We start from the raw sequence: 12434 nt of genomic DNA on the forward strand, positions 1-12434 counted from the left end.
TGTTTCTGGGTCACAGAGTTCCATCCATGGTCACGGAGTTCCATCAAGGTGGTGAGGCTTGAGCACTCAACTATCAGGAGGCCTGCTGGGACCCGGCTCCTGGCACACAAAGCATATCAGAAATAGTGGTGGGGATCTGGGTGGGAGAGTGCTCAAGGCTGAGCAGAAGCCAACAGGACAGGAGCGGACACTTGCCCAGAGCCCCACGTGTGCTAAGTTCCGTGCTAGGGGCTTTAAGCCATGTTGTCTTGTTGTCACCGAGAAATGACAACTCCTGGGAGCCTCACCAGAAGGGTCTAGGTAGTCTGGATGGGTTAGGGTGCTTGCATTGGCGGTTAATAGAAAAAGTGAAAGTGGCTGAAGTGGTTAAGACATCTAGAAACTCCAGAAAGGCTGAGCCAGTGGTTCAGTGCTACGCGTAAGAACTCATGCTATGTCCATCTCTGTGTGTGCAGTGTTGACTTGATCCTCAGGTTGGCTCTCCTTACGTGCACAGAAGGATTGCCAATAGCAATAGTGGTAGTGCTCCCTTATGGTGACCAGAGAGTGTGAGTCAGAGGGGGCTAGTTGCTAGTACTTCCTGCAGAAAAGCAACGAACCTCCTTTCCCAGGAAGCTTTTAGCTCGCCCATCTTGTTAGCCAGAATTGAGTCACATGGCCAGTCTTCAGCTCTAACAAGAGGGATGGAAATATGCTTAGAGGTTTAGACTAACGAGGATGGGGACAAGTTGGATTCAAATGGAAAACTTGCTTTCAGTAAGAAGAAGCAAGTCTTGAGCTATATAGAAGGGAAGCTAGATTCTGTGTTTGATATATAAATAAATGGCATTTAGAGATAGGTACATGTGCATTCATAGTTGCTCAGTCTGACTTTTGCGACCCCCTGGACTGTTGTCTGCCAGGCTCCTCTGTCCATGTGATTCTCCAGGCAAGAATACTGGAGTGGATTGCCATTCCCTTCTCCAGGGGATCTTTCTAACCCAGGGTTCGAACCCTCATCTCCTAAGTCTCCTGCATTGCCAGGTGGATTCTTCACCATTGAGCCACTTTAGAAAGAGATACATCCAAAAAAAAAAAAAGACATTTTTTACCTTTATAGGGGAAAACAGTTATCTGAAATGTTCTCTTAAACTTCACTCTTAAGCTCAGACATATATGATAGCTTACATTGTTGTATTGTTGTGTTGATTTCTGCTTTATGATAAAGTGAATCAGCTCTACATATGTTTCCTTCTTGAACCTCCCTCCAACCCCTGCCCGCTTCCCTGGAGATCTCCAAACACTGGCTGCATCCCTCGACTGATACCCACAACTCCTATCAGATGGCCTTCTCCACATGATTCTCTCCTCCAAGTTTGTGTTTTTACCCTCACCCTTTAGGCCTAAGGATGGCAACAGGGCCCCACGTGGTTTCCCTACACCCCACCCACACCTTTGAACGTAATCCCTTTGTAAATAATTCTTAAATTACTGAATTCAGTGTGCCAGATGTTTCTTGCCTGGACCGTGACTAATATAACCATGCTCATCACTGGCTCTGTCCTGCCCAGAAAACAAGTCTTCAGCCTTGGCATTTCCCAACACACTCTCGCACTCTTACCCTGGCCGTGTTGCGTCCTTTTGCTTCTTGGGGGATTTGTGAGTAATGCTTCCTTTTCTGACTTATCTGCCTGGACCTTGTCTTTTACATCTTTCAAGACTTTGTTCAAACACCACCAGTTGACCTTTGCTGACTTTCCCCTGGCAGGTTCCTTGCCCGCTCCTCTGCACCCCCACATCCTGCTACACACAGAAAGTGCTTCTCATGGCCAGAGGTGCTGTTTTCCAACTCCTCTCTGAACCCCTTGACTGCCTGAACTGTATTCTGCTTTTCTTGGTTTGCCAAGTGTCTGCTCTTATCCCTGGTGGGCTTAATAAATTTTTTGAATGAATACATTTTCTTTATGGACTGTATTATTTCTTGCACTGTTCATATAAATGAGATTATTGCAATAAAATATAGTCAGCCCTCTGTATTTGCAAATGTGGAACCGTGGTTATGGAGAGCTGACTGGACACCCCATTTCATATAATGGACTTGAACATCCTCAGAGTTTGGTATCCTCAGGGAGTCCAGGAACCGACTGTACCAACTTCATCAAGGCAAGTGTGTGCATTGTTTTCTATTCTGATGAGTAGTATTTGGTTTTACACCTCATGACAATTCTGAGAGACGGGTGGATGGGAGGCAGATTCCTCAGTCACTTGGGTTGTCAGTGGCAGAACTTGGCCAAGACTCTAGACCTCTTGAGACAAGTTTGGTGCTTTTTCAGTTAGAGCAGTCTGCCTCCTGAGATGCCAGATTAAAAAACCACAAAGCCAGGGGCAGACTGGATGAGTGCGCGCTACCCTAAGGGCCACTTCAGATGGAAGGCAACTCAAGTGCCATAGAGATAACTCCAAGTGATTATAAACACATGTTAGAAAGGCTCTTTAGAGACAGCTTGTTGTCAGAAGGGTTCTAACGAACAGAACTGGTCACATTACCGGAACCCAGCCTCTGTTGCCCAAGAATTACGTCTGATGTAAGCTCCAGGGACCATCAGCAAAACATCACAGTGGGATTGCAGTTAGGATATGAACATCGCAAAGACATATTCTGTAGCCCTGGGGAAGGGGTGGATTGTTTCTGTAATTCAAACCATACCCCATAAGAAAGTAATTTATAGGCAGCAGCACACAAATAAAGACAAATTTGAGAGCATTTGAGAAATTTCTGTTATGTCAATAGAAGGCTTAAATGTTCTTCCTTCTGTCTGCCTTTGGAGAAGGAGCATCATGTTAAAAGCACTGCTAATAATGTAGCTCACTTGTAAGGAACATTCACAGAGATGCAGAGAATTTCAACAGGAAAAGGAACCTTAAAGGTCATCCAGTGGGGGGCTTTGGACCTTGAGATTTTTTTCCAACAGGAAGGAAAACATGAACTCTGAGTACTCCAATTGGTTGAGGGTCAGGACAGATTAAATTTTAGATCCCATGGGATCTCTGCAACCTCAAGAGTGTCAGAGCATGAATGTGATCCCTGTGGGTTCCTGTCATAACCTCATAATCATGATGAACCTTCCATTAACTGAAACACCCATAAGTGGCTTAGATCTTTCTCCTTATCTTTCACTGAAGACAAACAAGTGAGTTAACAGAACATAAAGGAAATAAACAATATAAATTTCTATGCGTCCATCTTTATCTTTTAAACCTGCTATATTGGTGCTCTTAATCTTAAAATGTTCATATCTTTTAACCCAATGATTTCCTTTTTGGGCAAAATTTATCTTAGGGATATAATAAGAGTTATAGATAAAGATCTGGAAAGAAACCAAACTAACGATAAGGAAAACATTAGTTAAATCCAATTAATAGAATTCTGTGTCATTATTTAGATCACACGTTTGGAAAAAACTTTAATGATGTGAAGGTGTTTATGGTATAAATCACAAGAGCAACATATAGAACTGTAGCTATGGTATAATTTGTCTGATGTTTTGAAAACCTTTTTCTCTTTGCCTAGATACATATAGCTATAAATAGTAAAAAAATACCAGAAGGAAAACCATCAAAATATTAATTATGGTTATTTCTGGGTGGTGGGATTGTGGGTGTATTTTATTTTATCCTTTGTAGTTAGCTCTTTTTCCAAACTTTGTGAGTATAAATCTGAAAACAACTTTGTAAGCCGTATTGAAAACCCTTTGCTGGCTTCTCCCTATTTTCAAGGCAAAATCCAGACTCTTCAGCATGGCCAGTGGGGCTCCTTATGACCTGGCTACCCACCCTCCTGGCTCACGTCTCCCCACTCCTCTCTGTGTCTGTGTCTTGGACAGCCTTGAGAAGGAGCCCTCCGGTGGTCCCTTCCCTTGCTCCGAAAGTTCAGGCCTCTCCTCTGGTCCCTGCTGCCTCTTGTTTGTGTCTCTCTGCACGCATCCCATCGCACTGTAACAGAACACGGCTCTCGTCCTCTCTACCTGACCTGAATCCCCCTGCAGGTAGCAGGGAGAGTCCTCTTCCTCTGCGTGCACAGCACCTGTCACAGCATCTGGTGCCTAGTTGTGCTGAATGAAAGCACATGAAAGGGAAACGGAGGGCAGAGAGAACAGGTGGAGAAACTGAACGAGTCCCTTATTGACAGAAGGAAACAGCACGGTCCTTCTATACCCTTCCAGCTGAAGCTGCATTTCCCGCTGAGCCTTCCTGTGCATCTACCAGTGAACGAAGTTCTGACTTCGAGGTCCCTGTAGCTCCTTCCAGGGGAACCTTGGCAAATGCCAGTTCTGCCCCCCTTTTTTTTCTTCCTGTCTTATATTTGCAAGACTAACCCTTTTTTCTTCCCTCCTTCCTCAGCCCTACTTCCTTCTTCATTTTTCCATTCATTTCTCTCCAGGCTATTCCACATTTATCCCATATTTCAGGAAAAAAAAATGACTATTTTCTCTTATTATGGGCCTATCTCGGTGCCTCTGGGAATTAAAACTGAGTTATGTGGGGACTCTCTCTCATTTTATCTCCCATCTTTCACAGGTAGCAAGGCAAGTGCCATGAGTCCCAGTGCATAATTAGGGACAGAGCCATTAATGCCAGGACTAGACGCCTGACTTCAGGGTCTGCACTTAACACCGGTCCATGCTGAGGGCATCCCTTACTTGGGAGATTTTCTCTATTAATACATTTGTTCCTCTTAGAGTTAAAAAAGTTAAAAAAGTAAAAAATATGACCACAGCATTGGTAGCCACGTGTGCACATGTGTGTGTGCATAGAAGTGCATGTGTGTATGTGTGAGAGAGAAAGACTTCAAACCTGCAGAGACCTAGTGCTGCTTGTTGTAGGTGTGACATAGGAATGTTTATTCTGCACTCCTCTTGTTTCCAGGGGAATGTGCTTCCAGTGAGTAAACCCTCGGGCCTCTCTCCATCCTCTCCTTCACCTCCTTGGAGGGAGAGGAAAATGATTAGTCTGGGAGAATCAATTGAAGATGTGTGTCTCACTGTCTCCTCCCTCTGTCTGGGAATTGACTGGAGAAAGTGAACATTTTCTGTTCCTTTAAGTCTCAAGTTTTAAGGGGCAGCTCCCCATGTGGCCAAGTTTCCTGTCTTCCAGCATTGCCTGATTCTGGCTAGGGGATTTCATTTCAGTGGTACAGTATTAACAAGTCCACAGACCTAAAGTCATGGTCTCTAATCAAGACTTTCTCAATTTGAAAAAAGAAAAAAAGATGCCATTTTTACCTCTGTCTTATACTTATGCCTCTTAACTGATCCACAACTTGGTCAGGAAAGAAGGGTCCTGTTTATACAATTCCCTAAAACCTCAGCATCAGAGAGAACTCCTCTGCTTGGCTTTCAACAACTTCTTGGTGGGGATATAGGTCTTCTCTTAATGGGCAGCCAGGAATTTGCGGCAGAGATTTGGAACAGAAACACAGAGGCCAGCTGGCTGAGTTCATCCCATCTGCAGTCTGAGTGACTCAGGGAAGGTCTAACTCATTTGGAGCTTATGAAGAGGAAGGAGGGGGCTTCCCAATAAGTCACCCTCCTCTAAGTGACAAAGTAGTCATAGAACAAACAGGTTTCCTGCTAGGGCTCCTTCCTGTTTCCCCAGACTTCCAAGATTAAGTAATTATGTGATCAAAGGGACTCACTTATTGTAATAATTCCTTTCTGAATACTGAGGTCCCGTTCATATCTGATCACCCCAGTCAAAAGTAATCTCTCTCCTCCAGACTTCTACACTCATTGCCTAGAACTTACACTCAGGGGACTCATTATTCCTGACTGTTTTTATTACTTGCTTAGTAATAAAGTAATCACTTGCTTGTCTGTTGTGGTAGATGTTCTCGTTCTCTGTGCATTTTATCTCAAATCCCAAGGTTTTAAAAGTTTGTTAAGTATAAAGACCACGTCTTATACCTCCTTGTATTTTTCCCTACCTGCCAAGAGTCTCCTTAGGATTTATTTGTATTTGTTAGTGTGGAAATAAATGAAGACCACCCAAATAAGAACGAGCAAAGGTGTTTATTTAGAACTTGATCTAGCAAGGGGATTAGCCACCATCACTTATGTTTTGGCAGAGACTCAAAGGCAAGTGAAAGAATGGGAAAGATTTATAGTGGAAAAAAGAAAAGGCTTCATGCGCGTCTTAATTGTAGACTGTTGGCTCAGGGAACCTGGAGGCAGGTACCTAGAAGCAAGGCGTCCTGTGAAATCAGTTAGGGGTATGTATTTGATTTTCTTAGGTCCTACGTTGGAAGGGTGTGGACAAAAATAAGAAAAGCTGCCAGTTATTAAGCTCTAGTCATTTTGGATTGTTACTGCTGATAGGAGTCTGACCTTCTATAAGCCTAACACAGGAGGCTGACTTCCTGGACTGGTTACTGTAGAAAATGGGTTGTTTCCTGGGCTGGTTACTGCAGCGTGTAGGTCAGAACTCTACTTTTTATGCATGATGTGGCCATTGTTCATCTGTATGTTCTGTCTCTCATTAGGCATCAATACATGTGGTTGATTAACTGATAGCTCTATGGTTTGAAACATCTCCTTTGATTTGATATCCTTTCTCTTTTCTCTTGCAGCTTGCTAAACAGTCTATTCAAGAAATATTTTTCATTTAATTTTTGTAACAAAACCTTAAAAATATCACAGGAGAGAAGGAAACATCACATTTTTGCTCCCTTTCTCATTTATCTTCTGGGAGTCTAAAACACTGAGGAAGAAAAATGGGGGTTATGGTCTTCAGTGGTTCAGACTAGAAATTCCTATAGTTCAAAGTCCTTCGTTTTCTAATGAAGAGATGAAGGCCTACAGACTTGCCCAAGGTCTTTACGATAAGTTAAGATTACAGAAGAAGTCACCACTGAAAACAAGGTAGACAGTCTATCTCCAGCTGTGATCTACTGAGGGTGCAACATGTTGGCATTAGAGGGTGGAAAAACAGTAAAGGTTTTTAAAAATTGGAAAAGAGCCAAGTTCCTGAAAGTGGAGGCCTTTGGAAGGATATTGTTTAGAAGCCATGGAGCAGAAGAACATGGGGAGTAAGTCTTATGGGTTTCACCACAGTGTGCAGTGTGCTGTTCTAGTTTTCTATGACTGCCATGAAAATTAGGAAGTCAAGAGATACCTGGAATAACAGGAAAGGTTGGCCTTGGAGTACAAAATGAAGCAGGGCAAAGGCTAACAGAGTTTTGCCAAGAGAATTCACTGGTCATAGCAAACACCCTCTTCCAACGCCACAAGAGACGACTCTACACATGGATATCACCAGATGTTCAACACCAAAATCATATTGTTGTATTCTTTGCAGATGGAGAAGCTCTATACAGTCAGTGAAAAGAAGACCAGCAGCTGACTGTGGATCAGATCATGAACAACTTATTGCAAATTCAGACTTAAATTGAAGAGAGTATGGAAAACCACTTGACCATTCAGGTATAACCTAAATCAAATCCCTTGTAATTATACAATGGAAGTGACAAATAGATTCAAGGGATTAGATCTGATAGAGTGCCTGCAGAACTATGGATGGAGGTTCATAACATTATACAGGAGGAGGTAATCAAAACTATCCCCAAAAAGAAGAAATGAAAAAAGGCAAATGGTTGTCTGAGGAGGCCTTACAAATAGCTGAGAAAAGAAGTGAAGTGAAAGGCAAAGGAGAAAAGGAAAGATAAATCCATCTGAATGCAGAGTTCCAAAGAATAGCAAGGCGAGATAAGAAAGCCTTCCTCAGTGATCAGTGCAAAGAAATAGAGGAAAGCAATAGAATGGGAAAGACTAGAGATCTCTTCAAGAAAATTAGAGATACCAAGGGAACATTTTATTCAAAGATGGGCACAATCAAGTACAGAAATGGTATGGACCTAACAGAAGCAGAAGATATTAAGAAGAGGTGACAAGAATACACAGAACTATACGAAAAAGATCTTAATGACCCAGATAACCACAATGGTGTGATCACTCACCTAGACCCAGACATCCTGGAGCGTGATGTCAAGTGGATTTTAGGAAGCATCACTATGAGCAAAGCTAGTGGAGGTGATGGAATTCCAGTTGAGCTATTTAAAATCCTAAAAAATGATGCTGTGAAAGTGCTGCACTCAGTATGCCAGCAGATTTGGAAAACTCAGAAGTGGCCACAGAACTGGAAAAGGTCAGTTTTCATTCCAATCCCATTGCCTTCCTTTGGAAGTCAATGCCAAAGAATGTTCAAACTACAGGACAATTGCACTCATCTCACACACTAGCAAAGTAATGCTCAAAATTCTCCAAGGTAGGCTTCAACAGTATGTGAACTGAGAACTTTCAGATGTTCAAGCTGAATTTAGAAAAGGCAGAGGAACCGGAGATCAAATTGCCAATATCTACTGGATCATAGAAAAATCAAGAGAATTCCAGAAAAACATCTACTTCTGCTTTATTGACTATGCTAAAGCCTTTGACTGTGTGGATCACAACAAACTGTGGGAAATTCTTAAAGAGATTGGAATACCAGACCACCTGACCGGCCTCCTGAGAAATCTGTACGCAGGTCACGAAGCAACAGTTAGAACTGGATGTGGGAAAATAGACTGGTTCCAAATTGGGAAAGGAGTACATCAAGGCTGTATATTGCTTGTTTAACTTATATGCAGAGTACATCATGAGAAATGCTGGGCTGGATGAAGCACAAGCTGGAATCAAGATTGCTGCGAGAAATATCAATAACCTTAGATAGGCAGATGAGACCACCCTTATGGCAGAAAGCAAAGAGGAACTAACGAGCCTCTTGATGAAAGTGAAAGAGGAGAGTGAAAAAACTGGCTTCAACATTCAGAAAACTCAACATTCAGAAAAAACTCAACATTCAGAAAACTAAGATCATGGCATCCGGTCCCATCACTTCATGGCAAATAGATGGGGAAACAATGAAAACAGTGACAGACATTATTTTCATCGGCTCCAAAATCACTGTAGATGGTGACTGCAGTCATGAAATTAAAAGATGCTTGTTCCTTGAAAGAAAAGCTATGATCAACCTAGACAGCACGTTAAAAGGTAGAGACGTTACTTTACCGACAAAGGTCTGTATAGTCAAAGCTAATGCCATGTTTTTTCTAGTGGTCATGTATGGATGTGAGAGTTGGACTGTAAAGAAAGCTGAGGGCCGAAGAATTGATGCTTTTGAACTGTGGTGTTGGAGAAGACTCTTGAGAGTCCCTTGGACTGCAAGGAGATCTAACCAGTCCATCCTAAAGGAAATCAGTCCTGAATATTCATTGGAAGGACTGATGTTGAAGCTGAAGCTCTAATACTTTGGTCACTTGAGGCAAAAAGCCCACTCGTTGGAAAAGACCCTGATGCTGGGAAATATTGAAGGCAAGAGGAGAAGGGGACAACAGAGGATGAGACGGTTGAATGGCATCACCGACTCGATGGATACAAGTTTGAGCTCCTGGAGTTGGTGATGGACAGGGAGGCCTGGCATGCTGCAGCCCATGGGGTCCCAAAGAGTTGGACATGACTGAACGACTGAACTGAACTCATTGCTGCCATGTAACAGAGCACAACCAAACATATGCCTTAAATAACTGAAAGTGATTTCCTCACAGTTCTGGGGGGTGGAGGTCTGAAATCAAGGTGTTGGCAGACACCTGAGCCCAGTAGGAGAGAATCCTTCCTTGCCTCCCCTAGCTTTTGGTATCTGCTGGCAATTCTTGGAATTCCTTGGCTCTGCTTCTATCATCTCATGACATTCTCCATGTATATCTCTACTTCTGTGGTCAGATTTATCCTTTTAAGGACCCCAGCCATATTGGATTAAGGACCCACCCTACTGAAATGTGACCTCATGTTAACTAATTAAATCTGCAATGATCTTTTTGCCAAATAAGGTCCCATTCAGAGATATTGAGGGCTAGGACTTCAACACTTCTTTTTGGGAGACACAAATCAACTCACAACTCACGCCATCACAAGAGCTACATCTTTCCTGTGGAACTCCATAGTCATGAGCTGGTGGTCTTCTCTTCTCTTCCGGGCCACTGCCAGCACATGGCTCATGACTAAACGGTGCTGCTCCAGGAGCCTCGGTGACTAGCAGTGCTGCAGGAGGCAGTGGTGAATAAGAAGGTGTCATTTAAGTAAAGCCACCCAATTTCTTTGTAAATACGTGTCACAGGGTATTTAGAACCATCATACCCAACCCACGGCTGCACGTTGGTGGATCTATTAAGTAAGTCACACACACATCTTTTTTTGGGAACCTCTTATTCATAGTTCCTCCCCCCGTCCAAGCCTTGTTTCCCCGAGGGAGTGTGCTTACCCCGCTGCGTTTCATCATCTAGCCTTGCCTGTTTCTAAAGTTCAAGCTGTCCTAAAGTTCTTTGCCTCGACGCTGTCACTGCTGTGAGTCATCTCCTGCCACTTTTCTCTTTTTTCACTCTTTCAGGAAGTAATGTTTTCACTCAGGTAACAGAGTCATAGGAAGAGTGTTCTGCCTGTTTGATGATTCATTCCTCTGCTCTTTGCTGTTTCTAAATGTAATGGGGGAAAAACCCTTTTGTTCTGGGCTTTGGTGAATGGGCATGGTCAATGAGGGTGAGAAAATGCAGTCATAAAACACTTTCACCTTAGAGCGGAAGTAATCTCACTTATTTGTCTTCCTGACTCTTTTGAGAGGTGGTATTGTGATTCTCACGGCCCCTGGAATCCACAAGATGGACTCTCCTGCCTTCAAACAACATGCCCATCTGTTTTACTTCCTTCATGTTTTGTTGTGAGTAAATCATGGCAAGAGTGATGCCATATGCCTACTCAACTCACTTTATTTGTGGATCCAGACCACAGGCTCAGAGTCTGAGTTGAGATAGAGCTGAACTTACTCAGTTGAGTGCCTCAAAGGGTTATAGGGGTTAAATCACATCCCCCTACAAGTTCTAACCTCCAGTACCCAAGAGTGTATTTGGAGATTGAGTCTTTAAAGAAATAATGGGGTTAAAATTAAGTCATTAAGACGGACCCTAATCCAATATGACTGGTGTCCTTATAAGAAGATGAGCTTAGGGCCAGAAACATAAAGAGAGAAAACCATGTAAAGATACAGAAGATGGCTGATTACAAGCCAAGGAGAGAGGCCTCAGGAGAAGTCAGCCCTACTAACACCTTGATCTTGGACTTCTAGTCTCCAGAGCTATGAGGCAATACATTTCCGTTGTTTAAGTTGCTCAGTTTGTAGTACTTTGTTACAGCAGCCCCAGCAAACTGATACAAAGGGGGACAGGTTACAGACATGTAAAGTGAGCCTTGATAGGTACTGTGTGCCCCCGTACCCCCACCCCCAGCCCAGGCTCCGCGGATCCTAACTGCTGGTCCAGCCCTCAGCACACTTCATGATGAGATGTTGTGTTTGTTATGAAAAATATCACAGTAGGTTACTTCTTTTATGAATTCGGTTCAGCTGGCATCTCAGCGGTGGTGTCAATTCTTTTGCCATCTTCTGCAGTACTGAGGGAAATTTTCTCTAAGCTAATTTTTTTTAGCTGCAAAGATGACAAATGCTATCAACGATATCCAACCAAAGTATATTTTCATCCCTTTTCTTCCCGTCAAGATAAGCCAAAAGTATTTGTTGCCAGAAATGGAAAACAGCTTGCTCATCAGCCAGATGATCGCAGTGTTCAGAAGTTCCTCTCATTTGCCGTGTGTGTGAAAAGTTAAGAATTGAAAACAGACAGGCTTACTCTGCTTAAACTGTGGGCTCTGTGAAGCAAGAAAAAGAGATTGGAGATTGGAAGAAGAGTTGTAGAGACGGTTTGGAAGGCAAAGTGAGTAAGGGCTTTGCAGATGGCTCTGAGGTGAGACACCCTCAATTGGTTTATTAATAACAGTGGATATACCTCTTCATCAGTGAGATGAAAGGTGAGCCTCCAGTCACCAAGCCCTGTAGGCTACCTTTGTGTTCTAGAACAAATCCCAATGTCCTACAAAACAGGGCTTTTAGGAACTTCTACTGTGTTACATATAACAAAAATTTCTAGGCAATTCAGTTAGCCCTTTCCCTGATTACCTTGATGGAAATATCTCCCTGATTTCTTAGGAGAAGTCAGAGGCACATGGTGGGCTTGAGGCTTCATGAGAAACACTGAGCCTTCAGGTGATAGGCTTGAATTATTTCACCATGTTTCCACTCATGAGGAAATCGGGGATGCTTGTTGAATTTCTGTGAGATTGAGTTAAATTACCCAGTTACCGTCCCATCATTATGTTATAAGGCTGGATGTTCACTGAGTGATTTCTGGTTATTTTTATTAGTCTCTCTTTGCAAATACTTAAGGGACTTTCTGACAATGGAGAGAACCTTTGAAGGTCTAGAAATGCAAGCTTACAGGAGTCAAATGATTAACCCAAGCTTGACCAAAAAAAAAAAAA

Source organism: Bos indicus, chromosome 23 (genome assembly GCF_029378745.1).
Source record: "Bos indicus isolate NIAB-ARS_2022 breed Sahiwal x Tharparkar chromosome 23, NIAB-ARS_B.indTharparkar_mat_pri_1.0, whole genome shotgun sequence".
NCBI lineage: Eukaryota > Metazoa > Chordata > Mammalia > Artiodactyla > Bovidae > Bos > Bos indicus.